The 24,270-nt window shown below is 40.1% G+C and overlaps 2 protein-coding genes across 10 annotated transcripts in view; one reads left to right on the plus strand and one right to left on the minus strand.

Annotated features, from left to right (window-relative positions):
- Positions 1-24,270, plus strand: part of LOC140731232 (kynurenine--oxoglutarate transaminase 1-like) — a 156,845-nt gene that overhangs the window by 70,117 nt on the left and 62,458 nt on the right. The window lies entirely within an intron of this gene.
- Positions 1-24,270, minus strand: part of LOC140731229 (volume-regulated anion channel subunit LRRC8A) — a 56,691-nt gene that overhangs the window by 29,721 nt on the left and 2,700 nt on the right. For 2 of the 4 annotated variants that reach the window (XM_073052735.1, XM_073052734.1), the window contains exon 2: positions 10,183-10,306. The exons of the other annotated variants lie outside the window; for them this stretch is intronic. The gene's annotated coding sequence lies outside the window, so the exon portion shown is untranslated. The remainder of the gene's footprint in view (positions 1-10,182; positions 10,307-24,270) is intronic. 4 annotated transcript variants of the gene reach the window in all.

Raw genomic sequence — 24,270 nt, forward strand, 5'->3', positions numbered from 1 at the left:
TGTTGCAGGGTTTGAGATGCACCAGGTTGTGATCTGACCTTCCCATTGGGGGGAGGGGAGAGGAGCTGTAAGCATCCTTAACGTTAGCATACATCAAGTCCAGGGTCCTCTCCCCCTAGTTGTACAGCTCACATATTGCGTGAAGTTGGGCAGTGTTCTAGCCATGGTAACATGGTTGAAGTCACCCGAGATGGTAATGAGGGCACTCGGGTGCTGGGTTTGTAGTCCAGCTATGACGGTATGAATGATGTTACACGCCGACGTCAGGTTGGCAGGGGGAGGGATGTACACAACAACCACAATTGCATGTAAGATTTCCCTTGGCAAATAATAAGTTCAAGTGCAAGCTATTTGTAACAACAATTTTCTTGTACATGGCTTACTAGGTTTTATGATTTCACAGCACATGTCGGTCAGTGATAATAAACCTGATTCTGATACTGAAAACAAAGTGAAATTCAATTTGAGCCATAACATTTTCCAAAGATTGAAGAGAAATATGGTGTTATTTTTACCACTGTCAATAATTTGAAGAAAATTACATGCTCCATGTAGACGATATAATGATTTAATTCTGACCATAAATGCAAAGAAATACAATACCTCGCTGGTAGATTTGTATCACAAAGCTAGATTAGTATAAATAGCTGACAGACATTTTACACCTTTGAAAACAATTGCAAATTAAACTGTCACTTTACCTGGGATATCAAAAGGAGAGTATTAGCATTTTAAAGTGCTCCCTTTCTCCGGCCCCACCACGCATGCATGGTATTATTTCCTGGGTGATACAGCAACACAATTCAACAAAGAAAAACAGACATATTTAAATTTTCAAAAATTTGTAATTGGTTTTACCTCTACTCAGCAGCTTTCTAATGCCAGCTATCAAGCTTCTATTAAGATCTGCCTGACAAACAACCACACATCGTATACAACCAGATGGAATAAAATTATTATTTTTGATGGTTCTTCAAAATGATCTGCAATTCATGTCATTTGAGATCTTAAGACTAACCAACATTGAAAAACTAAAGAGAAAAATATGTATCGCTATGAGACAGTACACAAAATAGACATTAAAAGTGAAAATCTAATGATTAAATAGGTTTGATTTACACCCTGAACTACTATACTATGATAAAATGCACCTTCAAATGCATCAATACAAAGAAGCCATGTACTGTTGTTGAGGTGGAGAAGCTTGTTTATTGGTGAGGTTTGAAACTCTATCAAATCTTCTGCTAATTCAATCTGGCTTCAGTTGCCAAGACTTCACTTCAAAAAACCCAGCCAGATTTTCCCACACAGAACATTCAATGTGACCATTAAAGACTCAGTTTCCAATCAACAACACATTATTGTACAGTGCTGCAAAGCTCTCCACCAGTCACTTGAAATAGATACACTAAACACTCTCACCCCAAAATGGCCTCTCACCACAGTGGTGCAAATAATCAATCACAGAAGAGGTGAAGGCTTAATTTCAAGGCATGCAATACATTTAGGATAGAACAATAAACATAAATAAATATTCATATATTCAAACAATTTTCCTCCAAAACAGTTCATGGTAATTATTTATTTATTACCATGAAATGTTTTGGATGGAAATTGTTTGAATGTATTCAAATTATAATGACTATCTTCTACCTCAAGCAGAATCATATGCGGCTTTGTTTCAAAATGCAGCAAAATTTGATTAAAGAAAGCAACTCAGAATCAGAATCAGGTTTAACACCACTGGCATATGTCATGAAATATGCTGTTTTGCAGCAGTAGTACACTGCAATAGTGAGGTTTTGTCCATGGGTTCAATGTCCAATCAGAAAACTGATGGCAGAGGGGAGGAAGCTATTCCTGAATTGTTGACTGTGTGCCTTCAGGCTACTGTACCTCCTCTCTGATGGTAGTAATGAGAAGAGGGCAGTCCTGGGTAATAGGAGTCCTTAATGATGAATGCAGCCTTTTTGAGGCATTGCTCCTTGAAAACGTTCTGGGGTTGCTGGGGAGGCTAGTGCCTATGATGGAGCTGATTTTCTGCAGCTTATTTCAATCCTGTGCAGTTCCCACCTCCCAACACCACACCACAGTGATACAGCTAGTTAGAACGCTCTCCACAGTACATCTGTAGAAACTTGCCAGTGTCTTTGGTGTCATACCAAATCTTCTCAAACTCCTAATGAAATACAGTTGCTGTCGTGCCTTCTTTGCAACTACATTAATAAGCTAGGCCCAGGATAGATCCTCAGAGATATTGACACTCAGGAACTTGAAATTGCTCACCCTTTTCACTACTGATCCCTCAATGAGGACAGGTGTATGTGCCCTTGTCTTACCCTTTCTGAAGTCCACAATAAGTTCTTATTTCCTATTCAAAAATTTAAAAAGCGAACAAGAAGGAAAAGACCTGAAACTGCTGGAAACTGTTGGCATTGAAATTTGAAGTACCTGGCAACCGCCCCAATATTGTCTGTGGAGACGTTGTGAACATTTTTCCTAATGACTGCTGATTTCTTTCTGCTTACCTCAAGTTATTAAAACACAGCAAGCATATATTTAAATATGCTAAATATTTTTGTCTTAAATGTCATGAAATTTGTTGTTTTGTGGAAGCAATATAGTGCAGAGATATAAAATTACTATAAATTATAAAATAAATGAAGTAACACAGAAGGAATATCAAGCTGGTGTTCGTGGATTGATGGACCGTCAGAAATGCATTTATGGAGGGGAAGAAGCTGTTCCTGAATCGTTCGAGTGTAGATCTTCAGGTTCCTCCTCCCAGGTACCACTGCAGATACCTCCTCCCTGATGGTAGTAATGAGAAGAGGGCATGTTATGGATTGTGAGGGTTCTTAATTATGAATGCCATCTTCTTGAGGCATTGCCTCTTGAAGATGTTCTTGATGGTGGAGAGAGCTGTGCCTATGATGGAGCTGGCTGAGACAACAACCCTCTGTAGTTTCCTTCGAACCTGTACATTGGAGCCTCTATAACAGGCTGTGATGCATCTGACCAAAATGTTCTCCACTATACATATAGAAATTTGCAAGAATCTATAGTGACATACTAAATCTTCTCAAACTCCTAATGAAGTAGAGCCACTCACATGATTGCATCAGTGCTTTGGGACCTGGAAAGATCTTCTGAGATGTTAATATGCCTGAGCTTAAAGCTGCAGATCCTTTCCACCACTGAGCCCTCAATGACAATTGGTGTGCATTCTCCCAAATTTCCCTTCCTGAAGATCACAATCAATTCCTTGATTTTGCTGACATTGGCTGGGAAGTTGTTGTTGCAACACAACACAACCAGCCAATGAACCTTATTCCTGTATGCTTCCTCATTGCTATCCGAGATTTTTACCAACAATCCTGGTGTCGAATACACTCTTCTCGGGCTTCCAGCTGGGTACAGGTATTGATTTTAATGGACATTTCAACGACAAAATCTGCCATCTTCATCAGGGATGATGCCTAGGCATGTCTAGTCCAGTAGTGTATATATAATCCTGTCATCCGTCCCACTTGATTGGTTAGTCTTCATCCAATCAGGTTTCTGCTATCCCACTTTGTTTCCCATCGAATTCCAGTTCTTCATTAGAGTGAGACCTTTGTCTTTGTTAAAATTATTTTTCTCTAGTTTTATTTCAATGGCTTCCTTCACCAGGTGATCCCAAAAGCCACTGACATGGCACAGTAGTTTTGTGCTGTAGAAGACAATCCTATGGCCATTGCAAATACATTGTTCTGCTACTGCTGGGCATCTCAAACGGATACACCTCCCATGCTCCTTGATGCGGGTTTCCACCGTGTGCCCCATCTGGCTGAAATATTACTCTGCATTCAGAGGAATCCTGTAACCACCAGCTGTCCTCAGTCCCAGGTCATCTCTGACCTGCATAAGCTGTGATTTGAGCTTCCTTAAGGGTTTGTGGATGGCATTAATCTCGTATTTCCCACATCAAGGAGCACAGGAGGTGTATCTGTTTGGGTTGCCCGGAGAAATCAGTGGTAGCAAAACACTGTATTCCCAAGGACCACAGGATTGACTTTAACAGCACAAAACACTGTGCCGCACAAATGACTTTTGTGACCACCTGGTGAAGGAAGCCATTGAAATAAAACTAGAGAAAAATAATTTTAACAAAGATGAGGGTCTCGCTCTAAGAAAGAACAGGAACTTGACTGTAAGCAAGGTGGAACAGCGGAAACCTGATTGGATGAGGACTAGCCAATTAGGAGGGATGGACTATGGGGGTATATATGCCACTGGACTAGACATGACTAGGTAATATCCCTGATGAAGACAGCAGAGTTTGTCATTGAAATGTCAGTTAAAATCAGTTAAAATCCAACAGGAAGCCCAAGAAGTGTTTATTCATCATATATGCTAGTAAAGCACTAGATTCTTTTTCAATACTGGTGTTTTCTGTGATTTTATAATGGTGTTTGAGCTGTGCCTAGCCAAACACTTATAAACGTAGAGAAAGTAGAGTAGTGGACTAAGCACATATCCTTCAAGTGAGTCTATACTGATTGTCAGCAAGGAAGAGATGTTATCACCAATCTGTATTGACTGCAGTCCGATGAGGCAGTCAAGAATCCAGTTGTAGAATAGCAATAGTTATTTTTAATAGTAAAAAAACTATGTGAATGCAACTGCAAGACTTTTCAGCAAAAGCATAGCACCTGGTATGTCATACACAACTACAGCGAAAGATTAAAAATCAAGGGTAATCCGCAGTAGCTCTAATCTAGACCAGATGTCCATGTCTCAATATACGCCATGCAAAAGTTAAAAGTTGCTATACAAACAGATGGTCTTCCATTACACAAGAGGAATGTAGTCACCTCTTCAAGAATGCAAGAGTTTATATAATGCTGGAATAGTTAAACAAACACTGAAGGGTAAAATAAACAAATTCAAGATTTTTAAAATTGCTCTCCTCCCCATCTCTCCACAGACATGATTTCCACATGTTATCTCTGAACCACACATTACCTGCAAATGACATCTTTCAAATCCCATATGATTGAAAAACTCGTGATCCACACATTAAATATTTTTCTTTCTCTTCTGCTATCTGGCTTTCATTCAATGCCTCCCACACTATAGCTCCCGACGGCTAAAATTCAGCAAGGCAACTTACTAATAAACAAGCTATAGCAACACTTTAGCAAGACACACAAAATGCTGGTGGAATTCTTGCTCTTCAAGACCTTTCATCAGGGCCCAAAATGTTGACAGTTTAGTCCCTTCCATAGATTCTCCTGATAAGCTGAGTTTCTTTAGCATTTTGTATGTTGCCCTGGATTTTCAGAATCTCTTGTGTTTTTCAATCCAGAGTTTCAGTTATATGGCTCACAATTTGTCATACTTTGGTTGATACTCACACTCTCATTTTCTTGGTGGAAACCAATTCAATTTGATGGTTTCTCAAAAAACCTTCATTCTATTCATAAGGCTAATTCTTGTTCTCTCTATCCCTTACTCCAAGCCCATTCATTTCTAAATTTTCCATGTTATATTGGATGGTTATTAACCTAAAATTATAACTTTATTTGTTTCTCTACAGGTGCTCCCTCAACTTTTTTTAGTATTTTGTTTCTATTGCATAAAATATGATTGACCATATTTAGAGCTGCATAGATATACGTGGAGGACAAAAATTTTAAACTTCCAAATGATCAAATCTGATGTACTATACAAGATACAATCTTTGCAACATCTTGATCAAGTATCAGATTTCATTTGGCGTCTGGTGGGATGCAGCAAGATGACAAATTTTATTTTCCAAATTTATAAGCTTGGCAATTTTGTGTTTCTGATATATCCAAGGAAGTCTGTACTTCCATTTAACAAAAGATATATTCTTCTCAAAGCTAAGCTTACACAGCATGGAACTGATCCTTTGGCCCATCATCATGCACTGTTTTATCTAATCCCATTTTATTTTTCTCATATTTCCCTCAGATTCTATCAATCACTTAGACTCTGGGGACAATTAATTTACTAATACACATAACTTTGAAAACAAGAGGATGTGGGGAAAATGTAGAGTCACAGGGAGAACATGCTAACTGACCAGAGGTTGTGTTTGAACTTGGATCACAGGAGCTGGGGAGCAACTGTACTACTGTGTTCTTTTAGACAGGCAGGGTACTCAGAAATATGTGGAAGTGAGTAGAATTACAAAGTAAGTAGATTTACAAAGTTTTAAGAACAGACTCAATGGCCCAAAAGATCTCCTCCTGTGCTATAACATTGTTGCTGTTGTTGTTGTTGAGTTGTCATCACGTTGATAGTGTAGCTGTCTATAGGGTTTTTGGGGCACAATAAGGAAGTAGATTGCCAGGCCTTTTTTCTGTACAGATAAGATACTGCTTCTGCCCAGGTTGGGACCTGGGCAGATTTGAACTCAGGATCAACCACCTCAAAGTCCAATACTGACTACACCACCAGCTGGCTATGCTATACCATACATCCCACTAATAAGTTTATTCAAAGTACCTGATATTTTTCAAAAAGCACTATTTTCACAGCAATCAGTTATCTCAAAGTTGCTGAATGATACATAATCTCTATTTTCCAGACTCTCATAAACTGAACAAAAACCAACACTGACAAAAATTTAAAAAAAAATTCTCTTCTACATATCCAATATTTTGGTTGGTCATTATGATTATCTACAATAAAACATACAAATTATCTGAATCAGAATTGTTTAATATCACTGACATGTTGTGAAATTCGTTATTTTGCGGCAGCAGTATAGTGCAATACATAAAAATAAATTAAATACCGGTAAGTAGTGTACAAAGGGAACAAAAATAGTGATTCATGGGTTAGTTCATTGTCCATTTAGAAATTTGATGGCAGAAAGGAAAACGCTGTGTGTCTTCAGATGTACCTCCTTGGCTTGTGTATTTTGATAATTAGTGCAATTTTTTTTTGCTGAACTTTATGGTCTTTGTTTAGTGGCCAAAAAGCCTGAACAATATAACATCAATTATTATCCATTGAAAGTTTCTATGCCATGACAGTCATCATTCAAATCCTTGGATACTCTAAAGATTATTTCCTGTTGCAAAACTGACATATCACTATGATTTTTATTCTCCCTCACCCCCGTTGTCCAAATGTGCTTGATTTAGTTTGGCAACAGAAAATTGCTGTGTAACTACGTTTCATGTATACTCAAGTTAACTAACTAAAATTGTATAGTAATAATTGCCTATTGAAACTTTTTTAGCTTGAGCCAAATCACTCAGCTTCTAATAAAAGACTGGCCACAGACCAATACCATTAAGTAAGGGGTCCGTGGGTGCCAAGTTGGGAACCCCTAATCTAAAGTATCCTGGATGAAAGGATCCTTAGAAAGCTGAGAAGTTACATTTATTGAACAAGTGGTAGGCTATGTAGTGATCTGGTCTCCCTGACCAAATAAGTGCAGTTTAAAGTTCACCAAATTAACTCCTGGTCTGGTGGATTTACGAAACTGTGCTGATGTTACTCTGTCAACTTTAGAAGAATGCAAGGTCATCCCACTGACTGTACAAAATTCTTAAAAGGGCTTGATAGGATAAGATACTGAATTGATATCTCTCCTGAATGGGATGTTTAAATCCACGTTACAATCTCAAAATTCAAGTTGGCCATTCAGGACAGAAATGGCAAGGAAATGCATTATGCAGATAGTGGTGATTTTTTATAATTCACGAGGTCTATGAGAGACCTAATTGCCACAGATGTTGAGACAGAGATTGATAGATTTTTTAAAATATGAAGCAAATCACAGGATTATGCTTTTAGTCCAGTAAAATGGCACAAAGATAATAGATTAGCCACTACTTTATAGAGATGATAGAGCAAGTACAAGGGGCCAAACTCTAATAGATAAGAGATTTCTCGTTTCAAAATCTATGAAACTATGTTAATTTATTTCCTAGCAGGATTTGGTAGCTTGCAAACTTGTGGCCACTTTATGTGGTTTGAGGACACTAACAAGAATTAGATGCAAACCTCAATCATTTAGAAACTGTTAGTATTGACTAATAGGCCATTTCTCAGCTGTAGAGTTTCACAATAGTCCCATCAGAGGCTCTTAACCATAATATTGAAATGATTATACCCATCTACCCAGTACTGAATATTAGCATTCATTGCCAAAATTCTGGGATTATTTCCATTTGTCTAATGTTTAAAAGAACCAAAAGAAAGAATGACTTGTCAAATGCTTATCTCATCCACAGATAGGCAACTTTATGTCTCAGTCATATTTGTCTCAGACATTAGTTTTAAGCACTTTAAAGATGCAAAGAACCAGAAAGGCTTAGGTAAGAAATTTCAGAGCACGTGGTCTAGGTTCAGCTATCAATGGTAAGTCTCGGAAAGAAGCATTCCACAAAACATTACAGTCAACAAAAGGGAAAGTTTGTAGTGGGTAGGGACTATAGTGCAGGATAAGGTTACACCACCCATTGCATATATTAAATAATTTATATCATTTTAACATAATTTATGTTAATTTAAATCTATGTTATATATATATGATACTATGTTCTCTGCTGCTGCTGCAAAAAGCTAAATTTCATTGTGTTTATACCCTTTGTATATAGATAGATAGATACTTTATTGATCCCAAAGGAAATTACAGTGTCACAGTAACATTACAAGTGTACAGTTATAAATATTAAAAGAGAAGTAGAAAGAATAAAAAATAAATTACTACAAACAGTCTAATGGGGGAAGGGGGTTGGTCATCAATTCCCTGGCTATAGATTAACTCATTAATGCCTAATGGCCAAGGGTAAGAATGACCTCATATAGTGCTCTTTGGAGCAGCGCAGTTGTCTTAGTCTATTACTAAAAGTTCTCCTCTTTCCAGCCAAGGTGGCACACAGAGGGTGAGAAACAATGTCCAGAATTGCCAGGATTTTCCATAGGATCCTTTGTTCTACCACAGCCTCCAGAGTGTCCAGTTTGGTTGCTATAATGAGCCAGCCTTTCTAATCAGTTTATTGAGGCTGTTGGCATCACCTGTGTTGATATCACTGCCCCAGCACAACTGCATAGAAGATTGTACTGGTGACAACAGACTGGTAGAACATGTGAAGGAGAGTCCCTCATAGATACATATACCTATGACAAAACACAAACTTGAACTTTTTAATCACAGATACAAATAGTTTGGCAAGAAGTTATCTAACAGGATTAAACAAATTTAATAGAAAAATAGTTCCATTTATAGTAATGAAGTTCCTGCTTTGTAGTTTTATACCTATTCTAACTGATAAAAAAAAGAAAGAAAGAAATCGCTGAAAACCAGCTCACTTGGGACCATGCCTTATTGTTCTTTGTGCTGGACTACTCAAATCAAAGCTCTCGATCTGATGTCTTCAATTGATTACAGAACCAGGAACTTGGCACTTGGGTACCTTTTTACAGTTTAGATTCAATGTTTCAGTCACAAAGAATCAAACAATAAACACACAATGATTTCTAAGTATCACACGCAACACATGCAATCACAGTGCAGCTAATTTCTGCTCACGTATAAAATATGACTAACTGGACTTATTAAGAAAAGGATGGCCTAACAAAATGCTCGTGAGCACACACTTTGCCTTGAAATGGAGATCCTATCCAAGCTCTGATGAATTAAGAGCTGAGGAGAAAAATCTTTGAAGCTTAATTAATGCCAGAAATTCATTCAATTGTTCCTGTACCTTACCCGCAGCTTGATATCATTGTTAGTATTGTCTAGGTTTACAACAGGTGTAATGGGCCAAATCATACTACATGTGTCTTTATTTACAGTGGTGTATGATACACTTACACAGGATGATACACAAAAGACAGAACATAATTCAATTCATAAACCATTCTGCTCATATGGTTTAGGATTTCTATTAAACTGCATCACTGCCTGTGTTTTCTTGTTCAGAAGAACATTAAAGTTCTAGTTGTCTCTTAATATCTATGATTGCTTAACATGTAGATAATGTTACAAGGACAAATTGTTCAGAGATTTTTTTTCTCTGGGAAATAAAAAATCACTGTAAACTCATTATTTTCATGCTCCATTTCTGATGAATCTATTGTGACTTGGTTGTACACAAAGCTGGTTTTGCAAATTCTGTCTAGTCTAGTAATTCAACTTTTATTCTCACTCACCGTGTTGCTGGTTGTTATCTGTGCATGGTTGCTCTGTGTGTTAAGCAAATAGCCTTCTGTGCTTGATTCCCACCAGCTCTGGGCACATTATACTCTCTTACCGCCATAGGAGCAGTTGCTGACACTAAAAATTTAAAGAGAGGAGAAAATCAAAAGAGGTGAGATGGCAAAGTAGTAAAATGTTTGGTGTAACTTTATCTTACAAGCGTGCATTTGCAGACTCTGCATTTCATCCTTAATCCCAAATATCAGTCATTCGATTTAGATTAATGTCTGTTTTCTGACAAGTCTGAGGGGAAATTTGATAGAAATACATGTGGGGACTGGATAGAGCGGATAGTGAGAGCCGTTCTCTTTATTTAAGGGGTTGAGAAATAGAAGTAAAATGTAAAAGACATAAGTTAAAGGAGGTGATTTAAGAGTGATCTGAGGAAAAAGTCTTCTTTACACAGCATGTGGATAGAACTAGGATTATACTGCCTGCAGATATGATGGAGGCAGGTTTCATTATGGCTTTCAAAAGGGAACTGGATAAACAAATTCAGAATAAAATATTTGCAAGTCTACAGTGAAAGGCCTGGTGGGAGATTCTAGAGAACTGCTCTGATAGAGTCAGCTTCCACACAATAATTCTATGCTTTCCAAATTCCAGCATTTTAGTCTGTACACATATTTATGAAGAACCAAAGAGAAACCCTGCAACAGATTTAGAAAGTGTGACCTCTGAATCATTTTAAGTAGTTTGTTTACTACTGTTATTCCTAGCCCTGTATATAACAAATGCAGCAGTATACAACCAGAACACTGATATAAATACACAAATGTTCCAAAGCAATGCCTCACTTAAAAAAGCAGACCAATAAGAAATATTATGATTATAAAACTCAACTTTAAGGTTGTCATAATTGGAGGGGTCGGGGGGGGGGGGGTATGGTAGTGGGGATAAGCTCCCACTACCTATTAAATGCTCTCAATGGTGTGCATTTCAAACAACCAAATCCAGCTTCTGGCCTTCATGCGGGTCTTAGCTACTAAGCCTGGCAGAACCGTTAGAACTGACAGGAGGGGTAAAGGTGGGTTACTGGCACCTTAAAACCAGTTGCTTCAAGCAAACAGGACTTGATAGTTGTGGTTGGCAGCTCATCTAGGAGAAGGAAAACTCTGTTCTCAAACCTTCACTGCCTTTTTGGCTATACAACCCATGGGGAAGGCTTCAGGAGTAAACCCACAGGAAAATTCAAGAACTGGAATCCCCAAGGCATTCCTATATTGAGTTCAACACTGACTGCAACTCCTGACAGGTTGCTGGTGCCAAACTGTATCAGTATCTGATGTTCTGTTAGATTCATCAGCTGAATGGAGAAGGTGAGCCAGCGCATGGGCAACAGCTTGCTGTCCATATCATACCCCACTGGTTTGAGTATCAACTGAACATTGACAGGTAGACACATCCACGGTCAATCGCGACCAACAGAGGGCCTCAATGTATAACATGGAAGGCTTGACAAAACATGAAAACCAGTCGACAAATACGAACCTAACCAATCTTTATAATTCTTTGTCAGACACCACCTTTCTAGGTAGAGCACACGTTTCACCATACTTTCATTAAAATAAGGACAACAAATACACGTGACAAATCTTGTGGGGCTTCTCAATGCAGCCTGATTGTCTTCTGTCAGTGTTAGTAAGAAGAATTAAATAAAATGCTTATGGCAAAATCTACCTAAAGTAACTAAGGTTTCACCTTTAACCTTTTGGTCACAGTTAAATATTCTATTGATTTTAATGAAGATCACAGTAAAAAAAAAGATTTATCTGGTGCATGTTCTCATCCAGAATAGAGCAACTACAACTGAGAGTAACTTATGTGTGGGAAAGAGGGTTTAGTTGAAAATGGGAAAATGTTCTTTATCCTTTTAATTTACTGATATTCAGCATCATATAATTAGGAGAGAACAAACTCAGCCCTCTGGCAGGAACTATATTAGGAAAATTCAGGTAACTTCAAGTAATTTTTCTGCTTTCAATTTGATGGTTCTTAGGATTTGGTGACACGAGCCTGAAGTTTTTTTTAAACCAAGTTATTTTCTAGTAATTCATTTAAAATGTGTGGGGTAGCCAATATTAAAATGCTATAAATGGAAGGTCAAAACTTTCTCCTGCAGGGGAAGAGAGGAAGACCAGAGGCAGGGGAATCAGATGCAGTTGAAAAGAGGTGAATCTGCTCTGGAGGCTTGGCTTCTTCACATGTGTTACAGGGTATGAAGAAAGCTACACGCATTTTTTTGCATTGATCACTGGCATCAACCACACAGGCAAGCTCTACATTCTTAGCTCATTAAAGGCTAACTGTATCACTGTGTCCATTCAATAGTCTCCAAAGCTCAATGCTTACTAGATGACCTTTGCCTAGAATTTGAGACTGAATAATTGGGATGAACTTGATATTAGACAACAGTCCAAGATGAAGATTCAGTAACTGGAACAAAATTTCTTAAATATGGAGCAGACTTCCACACATTTGTAACCAAAAACAAAACGTTTTGAGTGGTAGAGATTCCATTAGATGGCACTAACTGTGCCTTTAGGCCACTACTTGATGTCATTCTGGTTTAAGATCAACAGCCACCTGTTTAACATTAAAGATGCACCATATAGCAATCAGTTTGGCTCTTTATCTTACAAACCCACACTCTTAACAGTAAGAATAAATTAGATTACAATACCTCCAAAAATGGAGTTAACGATTAACCTTTAAAAACTCTAAATCTACAATAGTTACATAAATTAAGTTAGTATTAACATTCCAATTACTTACTGTGAAGATCCTGCTCAGCTGTACAGAAGGTACTTATAATTGTTCTAGTTTTTAATAATAGTCTCAAAATTACATTAAGGCAGGAAGGAAGGGAATACAATTCCACATACGCCTTAATTTTCAAAATGGATATCCTGAACAAAAATCTGGTTTCGCAAAGGGTCAGTCACGGTTACATCTCTACACTGGGACTCTTCTTGAGACTCTTGCCTTTCTCGTGTCTATTCGAGAAAAACTTTTACAGGTTGGACAGATGAAACTTTATAAATACTGCATCTTATAACAGGTCATCTCTCCATATTGCTGAGTTTGCACAAGTCTTTATACTTGGTAAGGCATGGCAACACTTCTATTTTCTTAGAGGTTTGCACAATTCCACATGTCATGTAAAACTTTGACAAACTTCTAAAAATGAATACATAATAGGAATGAATCCACCATCCGAGCCATACTCTCTTCTCACTGGTGCCATCAGGAAGGAGGTATAAGAGTCTTGGGTCCCAGATCAAGGAACAGTTATACCCTTCAACCACTAGGCTCCTGAACCTGTGTGGATAACTTCACTCACCTCCACAACCTACAGACTCTCTTTCAAGTACTCTACAACTCATGCTATGTTATCATTATTGTTTTTGTATTTGCTCCGTTTGATTATGTGCAGTTTTTCATTGATTCTTTTGTATTTCTTTGTTCTACTGTGACTGCTGGTAAAAAATTAATCTCAGGGTAGTATATGGTGACACGTACATACTTCGATATAAATTTACTTTGAACTTTTGACAAGTTCAGCCTGCTTCTGTGAGTAAAATTAAGAATAGATTTATATAAATGGAATCAAAACCTGAGAGGGGGAAGTAGAGATTTAGATATGAATGTAGGAGGTATGATTAATATATTTGCAGATGACATGAAAATTGCTGTTGTTAATTGTGAGAATAGTCTTGGGTTAAAGAATACCACTGATTTGCTGGTAAACTGGGGAGAGCAATGGCAGATGGAAAGTCAGGCATTCTGGTAGATCTTGAAAGAGAAGACCTACAACACGAATGTAGGGACATGGCCAGAAATGAGGAACAAAGGGACCTTAGTATGCAAGGTCATTGATCTCTAATGGTGGAAGCGCAGGTCGAGAAGAGGAAGAAGGGAAATCGGATTAGTTGGGGCATGGTACAACTTAATAAAACTACATGGTTTGACTGGAGTATTGTGTGTGGTTTTGTGTGCCACACCATTGGAAGAACTCACCTACACTGGAGAGAACGCACAGGAGATTTACTATACTAATGTTAGAACGTTTCAGTGTTGAGGAAAGACTGGATATACTTATTTTGTATTCTTTGGAGTGGAGAAGGCTCAAGTGGGAGCAAAGAGATGCATATAAAATTATGAGAGGCACATACAAGTTGAATAGTGGGAAACACTTCTCCATAATAGACACCTAATATCAGAGGGCACATGTTTATGTTGAGGAGCAAGATGGTTAGAGAGGATCTGAGGATTTTTTTCTACCTACAGTGTGGAGATTGCAATTTGCAGCACCCTGCTTGGGAAAGTGTTAACCATAGAACACTACAGCACAGTACAGGCCCTACAGCCCTCCATGTTGTGCTGACCCATATAATCCTTAAAAAATACTAAACCCACACTACCCCATAACCCTCTATTTTTCTTTTATCCACGTGTCTGTCCAAGAGGCTCTTAAATACCCCTAATGTTTTAGCGTCCACCACCATCCCTGGCAAGTCATTCTAGGCACTCATAACCCTCTGTGTAAAAAACTTACCCCTGATGTCTCCCCTAAACTTCCCTCCCTTAATTTTGTACATATGCCCTCTGGTGTTTGCTATTGGTGCCCTGGGAAACAGGTACTGACTATCTACCCTACCTATGCCTCTCATTCTTCCATGCTCCAAAGAGAAAAGTCCCAGCTCTGCTAACCTTACTTCACATGACTTGTTCTCCAAACCAGGCAACATCCTGGTAAAACTCCTCTGCACCCTCTCCAAAGCTTCCACATCCTTCCTATAATGAGGTGACCCGAACTGTACACAATACTCTAAGTGCGGTCGCACCAGAGATTTGTAGAGTTGCAACATGACCTCTCCACTCTTGAACTCAATCCCCCTGTTAATGAAGCCTAGCATCCCATAGGCTTTCTTAACTACCCTACCAACCTGCACAGCGACCTTGAGGGATGTATGGATTTGAACCCCAAGTTGCCTTTGTTCATCCACACCCTTAAGTAACTGACCATTAATCCTGTACTCAGTCTTCTGGTTTGTCCTTCCAAAATGCATCACCTCACACTTATCCGGATTGAACTCCATCTGCATTTTTCTGCCCAATTCTGCAGCCTGTTTATATCCTCTTGTAACCTCTGACAACCTACAGCCCCATCCACAACTGCTCCATTCTTCATGTCATCCGCAAACTTACTCACCCATCCTTCCGCCTCTACATCCAGGTCATTTATTAAAAACACAAAGTGCAGGGGTCCCAGAACAGATCCCTGCGGCACTCCACTAGTTACTGACCTCCAGGCAGAATACTTTCCTTCCACAACTACCCTCTGCTTTCTTCCTTTAAGCCTATTTTTTATCCAAACGGCTAAGGTTCCACTTATCCCATGCCTCATGACTTTCTGGATGAGTCTCCTGTGAGGGACCTTGTCAAATACCTTGCTAAAGTCCATGTAGACCACATCCACTGCCCTAAACGCATCAATTTCTTTTGTTACCTCTTCAAAAAACTCAATCAGGCTTGTGAGGCACGATCTTCCCTTCATAAAGCCATGTTGACTATCCATGAGTAGACTGTACTTCTCCAAATGCTGGTAGATCCTATCCTTAAGAATCCTTTCCAGTAGTTTGCAGACCACTGACGTAAGACTCACCGTTCTATAGTTCCCAGGTTTCTCCCTATCACCTTTTTTAAAAAAGGGAACTACATTTGCCATTCTCCAGTCCTCCGGCACTTCCCCTGTAGCCAAAGAGGATTCAAAGATCATAGTTAATGCGCCTGCAATCTCTTCTCTCAATTCCCACAACAACCTGGGGTGTATCATATCCGGCCCTGGGGATTTATCAATCTTAATGTTTTTAAGAAGATCCAGTGCTTCTTCTTCCTTAATCTCCACATTGTCCAGCACACAGGCCCGCTCTACTTCGACCTCATCCTGATCAAGATCCTTTTCACTTGTGAATGCTGAAGCAAAGTATTCATTTAGGACCTCCCCAACCTCCTTTGCCTCCAGGCACATGCTGCCCTCTTTATTCTTTAGAGGTTCCACCTTCGTTCTCATCATCCTCCTGTTCTTCACATATGCATAGAACGCCTTGGGGTTCTCCTTAATCCTACATGCCAAGGCTTTCTCATGCCCCCTTCGAGCTCTCCTAAGTCCTTTCTTTAGCTCCTTCCTGGCTACCCTATATTTCTCATGAGCCCCTCCTACTTCCTGCTTCTTATATCTAACATATGCTTCCTTTTTCCTCTTGATGAGTTGCCTCACGTATTTCGTCAGCCATGGTTCCTTTTTCCTACCATTTTTTCCTTGCCTCAGTGGGACAATAGAGAGTAGGTGCAGGAGTAGGCCATTCGGCCCTTCTAGCCAGCACCACCATTCACTGTGATCATGGCTGATCATACACAGTCAGTACCCTGTTCCTGCCCTCTCCCCATATCCCTTGACCCCACTATCTATAAGAGCTCTATCTAACTCTCTCTTGAATGCATCCAGAGACTTGGCCTCCACTGCCTTCTGGGGCACAGCATTCCACATATCCACCACTCTCTGGGTGAAAAAGTTTTTCCGCATCTCTGTTCTAAATGGCCTACCCCTTATTCTTAAACTGTGGTCTCTAGTTCTGGACTCACCCATCAGCGGGAACATGCTTCCTGCCTCCAGCGTGTCCAATCCCTTAATAATCTTATATGTTTCAATCAGATCCCCTCTCATCCTTCTAAATTCCAGTGTATACAAGCCCAGTCGCTCCAATCTTTCAACATATGACAGTCCCGCCATTCCAGGAATTAACCTTGTGAACCTACGCTGCACTCCCTCAATAGCAAGAATGTCCTTCCTCAAATTTGGAGACCAAAACTGCACACAAGTGGGGTCCAGGTGGGGTCTCACCAGGGCCCTGTACAGCTGCAGAAGGACCTCTTTACTCCTATACCCAATTCCTCTTGTTATAAAGGCCAGCATGCCATTAGCTTTCTTCACTGCCTGCTGTACCTGCATGCTTGCTTTCATTGACTGATGTACAAGAACACCTAGATCTCGTTGTACTTCCCCTTTTCCTAACTTGACTCCATTTAGATAGTAATCTGCCTTCCTGTTCTTGCCACCAAAGTGGATAACCTCACATTTATCCACATTAAACTGCATCTGCCATACATTTGCCCACTAACCCAACCTGTCCAAGTCACCCTGCATTCTCATAACATCCTCCTGACATTTCACACTGCCACCCAGCTTTGTGTCATCAACAAATTTGCTAATGTTACTTTTAATCCCTTCATCTAAATCATTAATGTATATTGTAAACAGCTGCGGTCCCAGCACCGAACTTTGCGGTACCCCACTGGTCATAGCCTGCCATTCCGAAAGGGACCCGTTAATCGCTACTCTTTGTTTCCTGTCAGCCAGCCAATTTTCAATCCATGTCAGTACTCTGCCCCCAATACCATGTGCCCTAATTTTGCCCACTAATCTCCTATGTGGGACTTTATCAAAAGCTTTCTGGAAGTCCAGGTACACTACATCCACTGGTTCTCCCTTGTCCATTTTCATAGTTACATCCTCAAAAACTCCAGAAGATTAGTCAAGCATGATTTTCCCTTCATAAATCCATGCTGACTTGGACTGATCCTTCTACTGCTATCCAAATGTGTCGTAATTTTCTCTTTTATAATTGACTCCAGCATCTTTCCCACCACTGATGTCAGGCGGTCTATAATTCCCTGTTTTCTCTCTCCCTCCTTTCTTGAAAAGTGGGACAACATTAGCCACCCTCCAATCAGCAGGAACTGTTCCTGAATCTATAGAACATTGGAAAATGATTACCAATGCGTCCACGATTTCTAGAGCCACCTCTTTAAGTACCCTGGGATGCAGACCATCAGGTCCCGGGGACTTATCAGCCTTCAGACTCAACGGTCTATCCAACACCGTTTCTTGCCTAATATAAATTTCCTTCAGTTCATCCTTTACCCTAGTTCCTTTGGCCACTATTACATCTGGGAGATTGTTTGTGTCTTCCCTAGTGAAGACAAATCCAAAGTACCTGTTCAACTCGTCTGCCATTTCCTTGTTCCCCATAATAAATTCACCCGTTTCTGTCTTCAATGGCCCAATTTTGGTCTTAACTATTTTTTTGCTATTCACATACCTAAAGAAGCTTTTACTATCCTCCTTTATATTCTTGGCTAGTTTACCTTCGTACCTCATTTTTTCTTGGCGTATTGCCTTTTTTGTTATCTGTTGCTCTTTGAAAGCTTCCCAGTCCTCCGGTTTCCCGCTCATCTTTGCTATGTTATACTTCTCTTTTATTTTTATACTGCCCTTTACTTCACTTGTCAGCCAAGGCTGCCCCTTACTCCCCTTAGGATCTTTCTTCCTCTTTGGAATGAACCGATCCTGCACCTTCTGCATTATTCCCATAAATACTTGCCATTGTTGTTCCACTATCTTCCCTGCTAGGGTATTGTTCCATTGAACTTTGGCCAGCTTCTCCCTCATAGCTCCATAGTTCCCTTTGTTCAACTGTAATACTGACACATCTGATTTTCCTTTCTCCTTCTCAAATTGTAGGTTAAAACATATCATATTATAGTCACTACCTCCTAATGGTTCCTTTACCTCGAGGTCCCTGATCAAATCCGGTTCATTGCACAAAACTAAATCTAGAATTGCCTTCTCCCTGGTAGGCTCCAGTACCAGCTGTTCTAAGAATCCATCTCGGAGGCACTCCACAAACTCCTTTTCTTGGGGTCCAGTACCATTCTGATTCTCCCAGTCTACCTACATGTTGAAATCCCCCATGACAACTGTATCATTACCTTTGCAACATGCCAATTTTAACTCTTCATTCAACTTACACCCTACATCCAGACTGCTGTTTGGGGGCCTGTAGATAACTCCCATTAGGGTCTTTCTACCCTTAGAATTTCTCAGTTCTATCCATACTGACTCTACATCCCCTGATTCTATGTCCCCCCCTCGCAAGGGACTGAATATCATTCCTCACCAACAGAGCCACCCCACCCCCTCTTCCAGTCAGTCTGTCCTTTCGATAAGATGTATATCCTTGAATATTCATTTCCCAGGCCCTGTCCACTTGAAGCCATGTCTCTGTTATTCCCACAACATCGTACTTGCCAATTTCCAACTGAGTCTCAAGCTCATCTACATTATTCCTTCTACTTCGTGCATTCATATATAATACTTTTAATTTGTTACTCCCCTCTCCTTTCATATCAATTCCTATTTCACTTGGCCATACTGTATGATCTCTTCTTGAGCTTTCTACTCCATTGATTCTGTTGTCCTTTTTAACGTTTCTTATTTTCCCTTTCCCTTTAACTCCATCCTTATATTTCCAGTTCATCCCCTCCCCCCCCACTACTTAGTTTAAACACATCCGTGTTGCAGTGGCAAACCTGTCTGCCAGAATGCTGGTCCCCCGTCTATTAAGGTGCAACCCGTCCCTTTTGTACAATTCATCCCTACCCCAAAACAGATCCCAGTGGTCCAAGAATGTAAATCCTTGCTTCCTGCACCAGTTCCTCAGCCACACATTCAGATCCATTATCTCCCTGTTCCTGCCCTCTCCAGCATGAGGAACTGGAAGCAAACCAGAGATAACCACCCTGGAAGTCCTGCTTTTCAGCCTTCTTCCGAGTTCTTTTAAGTCCCGCTGCAGAATGTCCTTTCTCTTCTTCCCGATGTCATTTGTGCCAACATGCACTACCACTTCCGGCTGTTCACCTTCACCCTTGAGGATTCCCTGCAATCGGTCCGTGATGTCCTGGATCCTAGCACCAGGGAGGCAACACACCATCCTTAAATCTCGCCTGTTGCTACAGAAACCCCTTTCCGTACCTCTTACTATGGAGTCCCCTACTACCACGGCTCTTCCTGATGTCTGACTCCTCAGCTCTGCTTCTGCACCAATTTTCGGCTCGCAGACCTGTCCGCCTCTCAGACTGGCAGTATCTTCTGTCCTGACAGCTTCCAAGAGGGTGAACCTGTTTGCGAGAGGTACATCCCCTGGTGTCACCTGTACTTCAAGCATCCTTTCCTTCCTCATCGTCACCCCCTTTCTCTCTTCCGGTATCCTCAGTGTAACGACCTCACTGTAGGTCCTGTCCAGAAAACTCTCGTTTTCACGGATAAACTTGAGGTCCTCCAGTTCTTTCTTCAGTGCTGCAACATGCTCCTTCAGAAGCTGAATCTGGACACACTTTCCACAGCTATAGCAGCCGGGGGCACCATCAGTGTCCCTGACCTCCCACATCATGCACGTAGCACACTGAATCAGCTTAGCGGTCATGTCTTCACCCTCTCCAATTGTGCCTGGCATAGTCTCTTCCCTCAGCCTCCTCGCCGAAGACTCTTGAGCCAAAGACAAACCTATCCTGAACCCAGCTCAATTGGTCCCTGAACTTCTCCCACATTACTTCTGTGCTTTCCCCTTTGAACATCTGTTTCCAATTTACTCTCGCTAGTTCCTGCCGCATCCCTTCAAAGTTAGCCCTTCCCCAGTTAAGCACTTTACCATTTCGTCTGATGTTATCCCTTTCCATAGCTATGCTGAAGCTAAGGGAGTTGTGGTTAAGGCAGCTATTCTCACAATATTTGAATAAAGACCAAGAAACTGATTGTAGACTTAAGGAGAGGGAAATCATAGGTCCATTAGCCAGTAATCATCAGAGGTGGAGAGGGTCAGTAACTTTAAATTCCTGAGTATCACTAAATCAGAGGACCTGTCTTGGACCCATCATATAAATATAATTGCAATGAAAACATAATAGCACCTCTACTTCTGTAGGAATCTGCAGAGATCCTGCATGTCACCAAAATCCTTTGAAAACTTCGATAGACGTGTGGTGGAAAGTGTGCTGACTGGCTGTATTATGGCCTGGTATGGGAACACCAATGCCTTTGAATGGAAAATTCTACAAAAGGTTAATTCATCCCAGTACATCATGGGTAAAGCCCTCCCACCATTGAGCACATTACATGGTGGTTCATTTTGGTAGGTCAAATATGACGGTAGAACATAAGATTAATGGTAAGACTCTTGGCAGTATGGAGGATCAGAGGGATCTTGGGGTCCGAGTCCATAGGACACTCAAAGCTGCTGCTCAGGTTGACTTTGTGGTCAAGAAGGTGCTTTGGCCTTCATTAAACGTGGGCTTGAGCTTAAGAGCCGAGAGGTAATGTTACAGCTATATCGGACCCTGGTCAGACCCCACTTGTGGAGTACTGTGCTTAATTCTGGTCGCCTCACTACAGGAAGGACATGGATACCATAGAAAGGGTGCAGAGGAGATTTACAAGGACATTGTCTGGATTGGGGAGCATGCCCTATGAGAATAGGTTGTGTGAACTCGGCCTTTTCTTCTTGGAGCGACGGAGGATGAGAGGTGACCTGATAGAGGTGTTCAAATTAGTGAAAGAGGCATTGATCGTGTGGATAGTCAGAGGCTTTTCCCCAGGGCTGAAATGGCTAGCTCAAGAGGGCATAGATTTAAGGTGCTTGGAAGTAGGTACAGAGGAGATGTCAGGGGTAAGTTGTGTTTTTTTTTTTACGCAGAGAGTGGTGAGTGCGTGAAATGGGTGGCTGGCGGCGGCGGTGGCGGAAACAATAGGGTCTTTCAAGAGTCTCCTGGATGGCTACATGGAGCTTAGAAAAATAGAGGGCTATGGGTAAAGCTTAGGTAGTTCCAAAGATAGGGACATGTTTGGCACAACTTTGTGGGCCGAAGGGCCTGCATTGTGCTGTAGGTTTTCTATGTTTCTACATGAAACGTTGCTGCAGAAAAAATAGCATCTATCATCAAAGATCCCCACCACTCAGGCCTTGCTTTTTTTTTTACTGCTACCATCAGATAGAAGATACAGGTCCCTTAGGACTCGCGCCACCAGGTTCAAGAACAGTTCCTACCCCTCAACCATCAGGCTCTGGAACAATAGGGGAAACTACACTCATTCTACTTCTGGTGTTCCCACAACCAATGATCTCACTTTAAGGACTCAAAATTTCATGCTCCCTTATTTATTGCTGTTTATTTATATTTGCATTCACATAGATTGCTATTGATTGATCCTGTTTTCAGTTACTGTTCCATAGATTTGCTAAGTATGCCCGCAGGAAAAAGAATCTCAGGGTTGTATGTGGTGACATGTATGTACTCTGATAATAAACTTTACTTTGAACTTTGATCTGGTGGAGTACTTAAATCACCCAGCATAGAAAGCTATTAACAGTGTGCTGCTAAATGAGTTTAGTATAGAAAGGTATTTCATAGTTGGCATGCACATAATTAGTTGATGGGCCTTTTCTGAGCTGTGATTCTATAGTCCATTTTATTAAAAAAAAGATATCAAAATATTCATAATTTTTTCAACCTGTATCATCTATACAACGGCTTTCATGATTTAATAAATTATTTTTGTTCTTCTCCTTTCCTTCATCTCTCTTCTCCTTTCACAAGCATTCTTTCATTATGTTCAACAACCTGGTGAGCACCTCTCCAGAGCTTCTTTCCTTTAAATCATATTCAGGCCAAATCTCTTTGAGATATACTCCATTATCAGGAAAATTGTCATCCAGCAGAAAGAAACAGCTGAAAATGGGTCTCATCTGTATTGGGAACTACAAGTGTGAACTGGTACAAGAAAATCTGCAGATGCTGGAAATCCAAAGCAACACACACAAAACGCTGGAGGAATTCAGCAGGCCAGGCAGCATCTATGGAAAAGAGTCAACGTTTCAAGCCGCGACCCAATCCTGAAGAAGGGTCTTGACCTAGAACGTCGACTGCTTACTCTTTTCCATAGATGCTGCCTGGCCTGCTAAGTTCCTCCAACATTTTAAGTGTTAACTGTTACCATTTCATCACCACCCTTGTAGCACCCATTACTTTTGTGTTAAATAGCTAAAGAAAAGCTTTCAGCTCACGGATATTTTAGCTGAGTGGTTGATCATTCCATGGAAAACAAAGAATACAAATTAACCATCACTCCTCATTACACAAAAAGCCTTACAAGTGCTAAGCCATTGTTAAAAAAAGATATATTTAACCAAAGAGCAAGACAAGCTTAAAACAAAACTGCAGTGCTAAATTTATTAAAATTTCTAAACAATGAGAAAGAAAAGGGTGGGTAGGTGCTCAAATGTTGTACTGGACCTTGACTCTTAATGTTTTGTTATTAAGTTCAAGTCAACAGAACAATTACAAACACAAATCTTGGCAATGAGATATAGTTTGATAGGAAGAGTCAAGTAACTGATGAGAAGCTTTCAATGGAATTTCCTTTCATATCAGACAGTCAGTCGGCTCTAATCTCCATGTTTTCTTTAGTATCCTAACCTCAGTGCACAGCTGGACATGGCTTTTCCACTTAAAACAGGGACATTTTAAACTCTCTCCACGAACCTTGCCTTGAACTCATTGCATAAAACCAATACTGCAACATTCAAGATCTCTGTTGACACACTGAAGTGGAAATTCTAGGTAGGTTTAAAAATACTTTATAAAAATGTACTGATCAGTTGTGGTCATGAAAAAAATGCCAAACCCTTGTTCATTTTATTTAGCAAATTCATTCCAACATACAAAAAGAATGAAAATCAAGTCAAGACTCATCATTTGTCACAAGTTGTTGCAACTATGAATAGACTTATAACCAACGTGACTTCATCATCCCTCAAAATTTCCTTGAACAAACTCTGAAGGGCAGTCCAGACAGTTTTCCGAAGGTGGAGCTGCCATTTTTCACTCTTATTGTATGTCAACTTTTTTTTTAGTGTAAAAGTCCAAGTCACTTATTTGACTGTTTTGCTACCCTAGAAAATTATCTTTTGTTATTTATTCACAATCATGGTAGATACACAAGGGATATTCAAAACAAAAAGTTTTCTCATAACTGCTAATTCGATTTACAAAAAACAGAAATATTATTCAACCTTTAGTTTCTCCTCCCTCTATTTATATATCTTGTTTTAAACCAATGCATTACCATTCAAATATGCTGCAGA

Source organism: Hemitrygon akajei, chromosome 7 (genome assembly GCF_048418815.1).
Source record: "Hemitrygon akajei chromosome 7, sHemAka1.3, whole genome shotgun sequence".
Lineage (NCBI taxonomy): Eukaryota > Metazoa > Chordata > Chondrichthyes > Myliobatiformes > Dasyatidae > Hemitrygon > Hemitrygon akajei.